We start from the raw sequence: 13,588 nt of genomic DNA, 5'->3' as shown, positions 1-13,588 counted from the left end.
CAGAAGAATTTTTAAAAATTGTTAAAATTTATTATTTATGACTTTTATTACATTTTTTCAAATAAAATCGAAAGAAAATGTGTTTATTCAGTTTTTTTTAAATTGAACACGAATTGTTGAGATCCTAGAAATGTTCCTGTTACATTTTGTTTCCAAAAAAATAATTAAAACACAATTTGCTTCATGAATTGTATTAAATAGATGTTGGAGTGTATACAATTAGGGGAAGGTAGGTAAAGACGGACACGTTAAGGAAAATGGTAAAAATCTAGGGATATATAAGTGCAACGACCATGAAAATGTGCATACATTATCTTACACTCATGTTTTATCAGATAATGTGTTGAAATTTTTAGGTTTCCATCGATTTTTGCGTTTTTTCACGAATGAAAAACATGATTTTTTTCGTGCAGTTTTAAAATGTTCGGGTAAGACGGACACCTGATATGGGAAAGATGGACACAATGAAGGGTAAGATGGACATCTGTTGAAAAGGTTATAAAGTGAAGAGTTTTACAGTATTTTAACAAAATCCAACGCTTTCCACGTCCTGGTACGTTTATAAACCAATTCTTGGCCTATTGCAACGGCGATTCATTCAGCCATGAATTTAGGAATTATAAACGGCGCTTGTAATATATCGTAGAATGCAGCATCTAAAGCACTATTGACATATCGCGCACTTACAGCTGACGTTGCTCTAGCTTACAGAACAACAGTCTAGAACTTCCTTTTAGGAAATTACTCCGCAAAAAGCCCACGACCCCAGTATTTATGTTATGAGGGACTTGTTAATAGTTTAATCTATTTTCCACCATGTCAAAATTCAACATTTGATTTTTGTATTCCCATAGAATTTCTCATCTATTCCTGAACAATGTCGTATAAATGCCTCATCTTTTTATTGCTTATAGTTGTCCAAGTCGTGACACGATATTGAATTTCGTGAAGCGCCTCATCAGCGTCGAGCGAGTAATAGCATAACGAGTGGCTACTATTTTGACCGATGTTTCATTTCTCGCTTATTCCAATACTTTTTCTAGTTATATTGAATTGAATTTCGTGAAGCGCCATATTGAATTTCGTGAAGCGCCTCATCAGCGTCGAGCGAGTAATAGCATAACGAGTGGCTACTATTTTGACCGATGTTTCATTTCTCGCTTATTCCAATACTTTCTCTAGTTGCTGGTTGATTTATAGCTTCGGAATACCCTTATTTAAGGTATTTGAAGAAATATATTCATCACCAATTGATATAAGATGTAAAAAAATCAATAAATTCGGTGTCCATCTTTCCCTACAACAAGGTGTTCGTCTTTCCCGCTTTGATGTCAGAATGTTTAAACCACCAGAAAACAATATTTTGTATAGCTTTTATCCTCGTTCTTTCGCCAGTTTTTTCATTAATGATCACGACAACCCATTCATGAAATAAAACTTCCGGAAATATAAACAATACAAGTTGTAGAGCTTAAGATCGGCAGTAGTCAAATTAGATCCACAAGGGTGCACATAATTGAAAATTTGTTTTGTTCGTGGATTTAACCAATTTTATATATATTATGCCAAAAATGTTCTCAAATGTGTTGTTTTATCTTCAATTTGGATTCTAAATTGTTGAATTACGCGAAAATTACCTTTTTCATGCTTTTATGAGAAATTACCTTTTTCATGCATCCATCTTACCCGCAGTGTCCGTCTTTACCTACCTTCCCCTACTATTCAATCGGGTAATTTAATCACAAATACTCGTTATGCAAAATATAAGGACTGAAAAACCTGAAATTCGACTCACACGGATATACAAGTTAGGTGGAATGCATCGGGAACGCAAAAACTCGGGAGCAGACTGTACCATCAATATAAAGAATTACACATTTGCTCCACATGCTGCATTGAACATACTTCTTTAAGATTGCGTTATTCGGATGGAATGATCATTAAAAATGTTCGAAATGTAAATAGTTATATGAAGGAGGTTTTGATTGTATTTAGTAACAGAATAATTTTGGAACATAGTTTTAATAATTTGAATAAAAGAAATAATCTTAGTCGTTTAATTTGAATGAAACAAATGACTAAATTTAACATTTGCGGACTAGCACTACGCATCGCTAATTGAATAAGAAAATAGAATGCAAAGGAGTATTAGAGTAATTATCGTTCAAATAAAATTGAAAGCAATGCGTTAGAGCAGAGAATACAATATCAAATATTTAGAAGCGTATATGACGTGAGTGCTTTAAGAATTAATTTAAAACACAAAACTGGTAGGATATGTTATAGATTTCAAGATAGCTTAGTTCATCCATTCATTATGCCTACCTACTTCTTTCATGTGAGGAATTAGAGAACATGTAACGTGCATGGGAGCTACGTTTATGATTTGTAATTAAGTTTGCTGCTGTAACCAGTAAAGCATGCAAAACAGGTCAAAATGCTTAGCTCCCTTAAACCACCCTGCCTGCTCGGTAATATCCACCCACGACCGAGAAGCTAAGCTCTATTGAAAGGCAGAAAATTGCAAACCTGTCAACTAGTACAGATGATTGCTAGAACACTAATTGAAATCCATTACAAAGGACTCGCAACTAATTCACGGTGAAACTATGCAGGAATGTATGTGTACATCTATACCGAAACCACCCGTGCACCACCCAGCAAAAGGTAAGTAGCTGGCATTGGGCTCCACTCACCGTGCCAAAACACATCCTGTACCATCGCAGCAGGTAAGTGTTCTGTAAAATGGCAATCTGTACCAACAAAGCGTTTCCGTTCGGTTCCGTGGGAGGAAACCAGCCGCTGGATGGCCGGATGGCTGAAGCACTGCTTCAGTGCTAAACCGACTGAAACTGTCACGCAAAGTTGTGGCTGGGCAGAAATGAGGGGGTGCAGCCAGCAGCCAGCGGTAGAAATTAATAACTGTTGAGGAAAAATTGAGTGTAAAATGAGGGCAAATTTCAACAGCTTCCCGTTTCGCTCAGGTCGCCCCTTTTCGTCCCGACAGGGGCGGGTAGATAAAAACTCATAAATAACCTCATCAGGAAAATCGGACCAAAGGTTAGCGTGTAATTGCCATTGCTCCACTTGCCAGTCACCCTGCTCCCCTGCCAGTCCGGCGGGAGGGAGGGAGATGGAAGGCCCATGGGTCAATAAATAAATGAAAATGAAACATTTCCCCGGTGGAGCGTGCGGGACGGATGACGGTTTTATGTCCCATCTCGGGACAGGGAGAGTTGAGCGGGATGGTGGTTCCGTTACCGTTGTAAGGACCCTTTCCCGCATGACTGCACCGTCAATTGGGTTCCTTCCGCAGCCTGGCCCGCTCGGTGCGAAAAACAAAGATCTTTGCGGGCGGACGCGATTCAGGTCCTTCGCCGGAGACACGACAAAAGAAGGACGATGCGATTCTTTGGACAGGTTTTTTTCCCGCCACCTCTCTCCCACTTGATCTCCACTTGCATGCGGCCGGATGTGCCGACATGAAAAGAAAATGTGAAAAATTGTCTTCCCATCGTGAGTTTGGGGCGGATGGAGGGATGTTTCCCTTTTGATTCTGTCCGCTTTGGTATGGGGTGTCTTGCTACTTTGTCCTTTCCTCGGTTGACATTGTGGATGTGACTGTTTGACCCGTGCTGGGGTGTGTTTTGTCTGGTAGGCCCTACTGGGAGGGGCCATGATGGGCCAGCTTGGAGTTGGGGTGGAAAGGGGGGGGGGGGGGGAGAGAGAGAACAAAAGAAATTAAATTGCTTAAGTTATTATGCGAATGACGCGAAGGATGACGACTCCGACAAAGGCGTCCCCGAAGGGAAGACCTGCTATTACTACTGGTGATATCGATGCCAGGCCGTGGGATGATATACAACCCCGACCCTGCTGGAGGGAGGAAGAAAGAGGGGGACCGTCTTCTTCTGTGTTACGCGAAAAACGGTTGACATTTAGCAGCAATCTTCCCGCTGCAGTCGTCCTGGAATTATGGACCATAAAGATGATGTGGTTTAATTTAGATGCCGTTTTTCAGAGGGCTTGTTGTGTATATTCTTCTTCTTCTTAATGATGTGTATGTGTTTGTGTGTGATTTGTGATGGAAAAATTATTATGCCGATATACTTGCCTCTCTCTCTCCCTCTCTCTCTCTCTCTCTGTGCAATTTGTTTTCCTGACACACACAACATAATTTGATGCGCGTGCCACTGCTCTTAGCACCTGTTCCGAAAGCCGATTTGATTGCTGGATGTAAATAATTACGACGTTGGTGGTGGTTTTAAGAACTAACCGGCTTATTAAACCACCAATAATACCGATGTGTTAGTCGCCGAATGCGTGTGTATGTGAAACTGCATCCGGTGAAGCCCGTTCGTAGTTACTCAAACAAGTGTACGATTCCTTGGCACCACCACACCAATCGCCCATCGTACAGCATACCCTGCCGGTGAAAAGTTTTTCAATTAACCAACTGATGATAATAATAAAAAATAATGGAAAATCAGCAGGACATCGCATGCACTAGGATGATGGTTGTACCCTTTTGTTGCTGCTGCTGCTGCTACTGATGCTGCTTTGCACAAAAAAAAGAGCCGTCCCAGCTCCAGCAAACTATAGTTGCACACCCGGGGTAGCTCCGCTTTGCTTCCCGTGCTCGTACACGTTTTCTGCTGCTTGTCTGACGCGCAGGGCAAACGTCAAAAACATATCCATTTCAAAGCGCCAGCGGACAGGCGGAATGAAGCAGGCAGGTTGTAGGTGTACTATTGTGTGAATAAAATGAGATAAATAACAATCATGCTCGGTTCAATGGCTGGCACAGTCATAGCTATTTGTTGCATTCGAATGGAGGGATGGGAGCTTGCGGTGGGGCTTGTAAGCACGGCTGAAAGTGAGAGTTGCTGGTGGTAAATAGCATTATCAATATGAAGGAAGTTGTGTTGCGCTTGTTTGTTTGAAACTTGAAAAAAAAAATCAACTTAAAGTTATTTGAGCTTCAAAAAAAAAAACATAAAATAAATTTTAATTCACATGTGGAAGTGAACTGGAACAACTACACATATAGTTGATGTGATCTATAAAACTTGAATTGTAGAGTTTAGTAATACTTGTTTGTTAAGCATTGCTAATAACATTTACAAATTCGCCTGCCCTTTTTTGAAAAGTGTTTAAACAATTGTTTATATTTCTAATTATTTTTTATGCTATAAATATACTTCATTCGGAACATGAGCTTTGCCAATGCCATATGGCCTATGGCTTGTGAAACTAAAATTGTGGTTGATTGAATCTCAGCTTTATTGATGCATAAGCTTTATTGCTGTAGTGAGCAAAATGCGTCTAATGAATAGTATACGATTTATTGTTTCTCATTTTGTGGCTTTTTTGTTTCGGACAAGGTGCACAATTGAGGGAATAGGGCTACGTGGCTCTTCGATATCAACAACTTATATTTAATATAATAAAGATATGCGCTAACGGGACTGTTGTGTGTGTCGGGTCGTAGCCTATGATCGAGTGCCCTACGCTCGGTAGCCTGATCGCTCCCGAAGCCCTTAACGGCCACTCAGACGTCGGATGTTGTCAGTTGCACGACAGCATCGAGTCGCGGTTATACTCAACTGGCTGCGTATACAACAGTGGCCTTTCATACAAATGTGATTATTCTTCTTCTTTGACACAGCGGCCCTTGTCGGTCAAGATCTACGTGTACCACTACTGGGCTTGCCTTTCAGTGACTTACGGCACGTTCCATTCGCTTGAACCCATGACGGGCATGTTGTTAAGTAGAAGGATTTGACGACTGTACTACCAGACCGGCCCAAAAATTGATTAAAAATACAAAAATTGAATATATATTAAGCCACATCATAGCCTTTGGGAATGTAGTTACTCAAGTGCTAATGATCAAACCAATCATCAATATATAAATAAAATGGTCAGTAACTTTGTTTTCTTTCGCGTGGATTATTCTTTCCAATTATTTGCCCTTTCTATAACGATTCTGCAGTTCCTTACGTTTTTGACAATTCTGCGAAAAGGTAAAATATTTGAAGAGTAATAATTCATCATTTTAATCTAGTTTCTTGTTAAGTTTGAAACCTTTACTATCCATTTCCTTTGCCACTTAAATCCACTTAAATCTTAAATTTCCGAGCAGCAAATATGAAGTTCGCCATAATTTAATACGAATAATACCCAAAGGCACAACTAGCTGTGAAATATCAAGTATATAAATATAATACCTTCCCAAGAAGATTGCTCTGAGAAGAATTCATATTTAGGCGTAGCTCCAAAAACCATCCAAGCATTTTCATGTGCAACAATAATTCGAGCAAATGAAAGTTATGAACAATTACTCACATCGTGTACAGGCACGAGATGATTCTAATTTAATGAATGACGCCCGACGATATGAAATTCAAAACAATTGACATATTTTCCTTCATCAAAGGTTCTCTGTCGCAGCACACATACCGACCCATATGCAGATACCGTCGAGCCATAAATGAAATGAAAGTGTAACAATTTCAATTACACACTACCAACCTGCCAGCGCGCAGCTTTTTCGTTCTTCAGGGCATCTTGATTGGTGCTGTTGGTATGAACCCTGCAATCGGAAACAGAGCATCGGGAAGCGAAGGAATTTTGTTCATGGAATGAATAACGCATTATTAAATTGTGCATATACGTGCACACGATAAACCGGATTTCCCCGTCAGCTTAAGATGAGCCGCTTTTGTAGCTAAATGGTGGGTAAAAATATTGTCCCTGTAAGCGGTATATATTGCGGGTTTCAGTACTGAATATCGGAAAACACTGCCGCCCGTACCGTATGGCATGGATTGTTACAGGACGGGAAAAGCGCTTTACAAACCACGCTTCAACCACACTCTCGGCCTGTTGGGGGCTCTGTTCGTATCAGTACCTGTGCAGTATGCTGCATCTTGTACGCTTTCTTCAGTATGTGTTTGAGCAGATTGAAGTCAATTCACTCAACACGGCTGTACATTATTGGAAATTTAATAATGTTTTCCCTGTACAGACGTCGGGTCACGAAGGAATAGTATGAGAGGAAAAAGGAGATAGAGCTACGGAGAGAAATCGAATATATTGGAGGGAATTGAGTTTTCTTTTCTGCTTCAACCTTTCTTGCTGTGGAATGTACTAAGCTGGGAATGGTAGCGTACAGTGTGGTTCGTAAAATAATTACATTTTGTGTTGAATCGGTTTGAAAGGTTTATCACTTCTATTTTATCAGGTTCAAGTATTTCTATCACTTTTTATTTATTTTATGTTATAGCAATATTTATTTGGGGGAAAAAAGTCTCAAATTAAATCGCCCTTTTAATTAAAAATGGGTTAAAAATGTTAAAGAAATCGTTAAAATAACCGTAAAGAGGAACATAATCATTTAAAGAATAGTAATACAGAAGGGTTCATTGTTTTTAAAATTAGGTATAAAGAAATTGTTTCACTTCTATTTTCTACCAGCACTGTATCCATGGGTTTTTGCTACCGTCAATTGATCTGCCCCGAAGGATCTGTTGGTGTGCTTGCTTTGGTGCGGCAATGCCGAAGCAGCACGATGGAACGCCCGCAAGCCAACCCAATCCCAATCGCAAAGGATACATATTGGGTGAAGTCAAATAAAAATTCAAAATTGAGTGAAATGAACCTTAAAAGCTTTGCTTCACCTCAAGGAATAGCAAGATGGGGGAAGCGGATATGCAACTTCATAAGATGGGTGAAATCCATCCTCCCAAACGCTTACTTACGCTTTTGCTGTTTTCTTGGTGGACTTTTTTGTACTTCATCTTGCAGATTTCTGCTCCCTTTGCTGGTTCCATCTTACCGTTGAATTGCTTTCAAAAGCGTAACTTCGATTGACATAGCGCTGAATAAACCGTGCCGGGGCCACTCGGCCTCGTTTCAGAACCCAGTCTGCAAGGAGAGGTGAAAATTTTTAATAAAATAAAGATTTTCTACACCTTCTAGGGACGTCCCCTCCAGTCCCTTCCCGATCAGACCCCACGTGGATAATCACTGCGGAAGCTGCGACTGTCACGTGAAATAAAATCGTTATTCCAATAAGCGCCGAGGATTAACCTGTCGCCGTTGTGCCGGGGCAAATCTTTACCACAAGAAGGTTACAGTTTCGGGTCGTTGTAAAAGCTGAATAGAGTAGAAGCAGTCTTTTGAATTCGATTATTTTCCTTTAATCTCTATCTTGAAGCTGGCGGTGGTATCGGGTCCACCCGTCCCGTCCCGGTTTCGTAGTCTTCACCTTGGGAGAACATTTATTCTAAAGATTGTCATCCCCGCAATTCTTTGCAAATAAATGAATCGAAATTTGACATTCATCCTGCTAGTTATGCTTTGGCTGTTGGAGAGTGCGAGGGGAAGCCAATACTAACCCTTCAGGGTTGGGGGACCGTTTGAAAGGGGGAGCAAATTGTTTACCGGACGGATCAGAAACCAATTTATAGGCAGCAGTAATTTAATGACAGTTGTGTAAGATATTAGCATACACGTACTTACCAGGTTGATGGAATCGCTATCAGGTCGTAGTTGAATGAAAAGTAGAATTTATTTAAACAACAATGAATGACACGAATGAATGTTAGTAATGCAAAGATTTTTAAGCCATTGTTATTAAAGGTCATTTAGTATTCTACTGGAGCTCTTTAAATATTGGTATATTTTACGTATTGTGCCAATTTTAATTATCTTTTTTTTTATATCAAAAGGATAGGAAGGTGACGTCTTAGAGAAAAGTTTAAAAAAAATCATGGTTGGCTTTTTCTTAGCAATTTCTGACGTTTTTATTTCGTTGCATTTTATTCTTTGCAAATTATTTCGTAAAATTTTGGTGATGGTTTGATACGCAAGTTCCATTGATTCTTTAACTTGCAAATATGCTTAATGATTCATATCTTTAGCTTAATTTTTTATTTGAGTTTCATTTATTTTTCACAAAATTGAGAAAGTCTAGCATAATAAGTAATTGCTGGTTTTATTGATCTTTGGTGCAGAACTTTTCTGTTATAATGATAATTAACCGGATATGGCTAAAATCAAGTATAAGCACTGAACAATTTTTAGGAAGATTTACATATCCTTTTAGATGCATATTTCATCACATAATTCAATGTGAAATATAGAGAAAAGATTAATTTTTGTGAATGCTGGTTTATTTTCCAACTAGCATAAAACGTAACACTAATTTGTGCTCGTTATTTGATGATGATTGTTTTTTTTTTGTGTAAATTGTACTTCGTAATAAATTATACATTTTTTTAATAATTATACATTGTTTTCCGACTCAGTTTTCAATGTGAACAGCATTATTCAAAACATTCAATATGTTTTTCAACAGCTGTTATTATTTGTGACTGTTAAAAAAACTTCTCACGATTGTTGAATAATACCGTTCACATTAGAAACTGACACGAAAAACAGTGTAACATATACAAGAATTATTGTTAAAGAATGGTTAAATTGAACATTTTAAAAAGTTATATTAAATCGCTGAAGAATAAATGCATATTTTGCCTGCAGGAAGCAACATCATTGCTCAATTCAGCTATGCGATTTAAATATCAGAACAAACGGATAAATGAGATGATTCTTTCAACTGCTGCATATAAAAACTACAATTATTGAAGGTTCAAATGTGTTTAAATTGAAATAATTGAGCTGAATAACATGTACATCTGGATAATTCGGTAAGAATAATTTTGAATTTTACAATGTGTAATAAGCAAGTGGCTCATATTATATTTTGATGATTTTTTGAGAAATACATTTACAAACTTATTGCAAATATGTAAATATGGTAAATGTATTGCCTTATTAGTGCTAAAAGCTATACCATTATAAAATTTAATGTTATAGTACAATATAGACTGGCTTTAACGAATATCACCCCTAATAAAGTAAGTTTTATGTACGGATGATGTTGGCTTACATACTAAGAAAAAAATATCCCCAATTTGCAACAGATTCACGTAGACGAATTTTCACCATCCATTTTGGGCCCAGCATTGATATATTCTCCTTGTATTCATTTGAACCATCCCGTTGTCACCTGCCACTGATGGGGATTATGGAAGGTTACACTTTTCAAATTTACAATCACCACATGAATACAATATAGATTACAGTCTCTTCTCATTTAAGATATTATGTCGATGATGTCTACTTACGCATTCATCCTGTTCCAAAATTTTCGCCCTGAAATTGTTTAAAGTCTCAACGAATGAAATTCTTTTAACATTTATTTGTAAAATGTACCTTTTTCTCTAACCAGCCTTGAAGCACCGACCAGAAAAAGCTAGCTGCTACTGCAGGGTAGTACTGCTTGATTTGAGGTCAACAGTTTGTTAGTGTCACTCCATTGAAGGTGTTCTGCATTGAACCACCTAGCAATCTGCCACTACTTCCATTAAGCGTTATTTGTTTGTGAATTTCCACTTCACGGACTTGCTGAAGTGTTCGCGGCAACATTTTAAGCCTCCGTCCTGCCGCGCAACATTACTTGGTGTGTTTGCTTGTGCCATTGCGTTGTCGCGGATTCAATGTACAACAAAATAAAAGAAGTGCCGACTGCTCTTAGCCATTAATGTGCAAGGTGTATAGGATCGGTTTGAATGCAATTTTTAATTCATTGCTTTACAGATTTTTTACCCCTGCGTCTGACCCTACCCAGCATGGATTGTGACGTTTGATATTGAATTCCTTTTTACCTCCTTTCTCCCGTTTTCGTTTCCATGCTCGCTCCGAACACATTAACGATTCCGAGTTCGACGGGTTGTTTTTCCCGTGCCGTTTCTTATCGGTGGGCGGAAAAACTTTGCTTTGCGTTGCCGACCGATCCTTAGGCTGGGTGCTGCTTTGCTTCACCTACATCGAATCGCTTTCTCGAAGCAACAAAACCATAAGAAGGATGTAAAAGTTTTCTTCCACTTTGCCCCCTTCCGCACCCAACCAGACGGGAACACGAGGGGCAACATAACTCCTACCCGCAGGATGGAGATCAAGATGCTGCAAATCGAGCGAGAGAGTGGAAAAGTTCAAGAGGATTTACCATTTACAGGCTCTTTATTTCGTTACTTTGTCTACGGCGCGTGGTGGAGCGCGAGGCCCAAGTCCTTGACTGCATTCATTACGGGGGCACCCGAAGAGTGCCGACGAGCGTATCAGCTTTGCGTCATTTGATTGTCACTCCCGCCGGGAAGTGAGAACGGTGGTAGGACAGCGCATTAAAACAGGCAGGGTCGTGAGATCAGAGGGACCATCGCAGCCTTTTTTGCCGCAAGTGTTTGATGGAGTGGCAAGGATTTAGGTTGGCTGGCATGTTTTGTTGGTTGGTACTGCTCGGGGCACGCGGATGCCCTAAGCTTGTGTCAAGTGGGCACGAATGTGGGCGGTGGGGAGACAATTGAAAATTTTCTCTGTTAATTTTCTATTCAACCGACTGAGACCCGGGCAAAATTGTTGGGAGCGTGGGGAGCGTTTCAGGACGATTACAATTTGTTTGGATGAAGATTTAACTCCTCGTTTGATTGAATTGATCGAAAAAGTGTCTATATCAGTGAGAAAAAAGAGATATATATTTTTTTCATTTTTATACATACTGCTTTTAGTTTTTATAAATTACATGAAATATTCAGTATATTTCTCCAATTAAGTCAGTGCATGATTAGCATATTTCAAAATTTGGAATATTTTCACGCAAACTGAAATACTAATCTCGTTTTTTTAAGATTATTTGTTCAATAATGGACTTCATGCACTGCTACGAACAGGAGGATCTTTTAAACAACTTACAAACAATGTTGATATGTTATTGTAATCAATTCAACTTAACGGTACATTTAACAAAGTACTTAATAAATAGAAATATATATTTACGCAATTTTTAATAGTAATTAACATATTGGTCAAGTTTCAACAGGAACCATTGAACTAAAAACGTCGTTCAACAAGCTTTTTGAAAAAGAAGCCCACAATAAAATCAGCAATTTTCTCATAATAATGACAAATGAAAGAACAAAAGGGGAAATACTAAATTAGCCATATAATTTCAGTCTGTTCCCGAGATACGCGTTTGTTGCGTTCCCGAGGTATTCGCATAGCTCGAATATCCGCGTAAGTCGAATGTCACGCATTATAGGTAGCACATTCTATAAGAAGGTATATTTAGTTAAATTTAGTATGTGTTTACCATTCACGATTTACCATTTAACCATAAATTCAAGCGAATCTGGCAGAGAAATGAGATATTCTGGCTTTTAATCGGATCATAAATATTAGCACAAAATCTATTTATTTTGCATTACATAATTCTTCGCTCAAATTGATTAGTCACATAAACTGTCAAACTGCCATTTTCAAACATCAAACATTAGTATTGTTAGTTAGGCAATATTAGAACACGCAAAATGCTTTAAAACATAACAACTATTGCCTCAAACAATATCAATGGGAAAGTCTCGTTGTAAAGTCATGAAACCGTATTACATAGAAACATCCTTGACATAGGCTCAATTATTAAATGACCTGGATCTGTTATCATGTGTGAAAGGGTACACCAATCAGTCGCATATAGTCAAACCCACTCAACAGCAATAAGAATCCTCTGTCACGTACCTCACCTTTTTGAACTTTACATGTGTGGAATAAAATCAGTTTTTATTGGTATGTGACCATCTGTGAATCATATTTCAAGCAATTGTGAAAATGCAATCTCACAATCTCCACGTGCAGCGTCATTTGCACTATCAATCGCTGCGAACCTGATACATCAAACGGTTTGCAAGCTAACACAAAAGCTCCTTGGGCAGCTGCTTGCAGCATACGTGTGCTGCAGGGAGAGCATTTACATGTGCATCATTATTGGTGTTACCATTTTCCACAGCTCACATTTCATTTTACACAACCGCAAGCTACCACACCACCAAAGTAGGGGGCCGCCTGCCTTAGTTGGCCTCGGTGTGGGCCAACCGCAATGCACGAATGAGAAGCAACATCGGACGGGAACATTCCTGCACGGGCAATCCTAAGAAAACATATCCCTTTAACGTAAGGAAAACATTGCTCATGTAGACACACACATACGGGCACGTAAGACGCATTCGGGGCAAGCACACGGTGCTGCACTTTCTCGTATCCGAATGTGTCGTCGTCGTTTTCGTCGAGAGTAAAGCCCCGGTGCCATGCGAGACACACAATGAAAACAAAGCATTATGTTTGCAAATAGTGTGCATTGTCGTCGTCCGGTTAAGCTTAACGGACAGGAGCACCACCATCACCGTCACCACTCGCACCGGCAGGAGGATTAGGTTGATTAGGTAGGTTAGGTTTTGTGGGTTTGTTGTAGTCGGTTTGCCGTTTGGCTCTCTGTTTTGAATACTCATATTCCGTTGATCCGGCTGGACTTTTCTCACTCCGGTGAGCATTATCGAAATATTCAAACACTAATTCTAATTGCGATCCATGATCTGGAATTGATCGTTAGTATTGAACTACCACCCGAACGGCTCACTATAATTGCAGTACACCAGAAGTAGTCTGTTAAAATAGTTCATGTCCACTGTCC

Source organism: Anopheles coluzzii, chromosome 2 (genome assembly GCF_943734685.1).
Source record: "Anopheles coluzzii chromosome 2, AcolN3, whole genome shotgun sequence".
Lineage (NCBI taxonomy): Eukaryota > Metazoa > Arthropoda > Insecta > Diptera > Culicidae > Anopheles > Anopheles coluzzii.
This window is presented reverse-complemented; position numbering follows the sequence as displayed.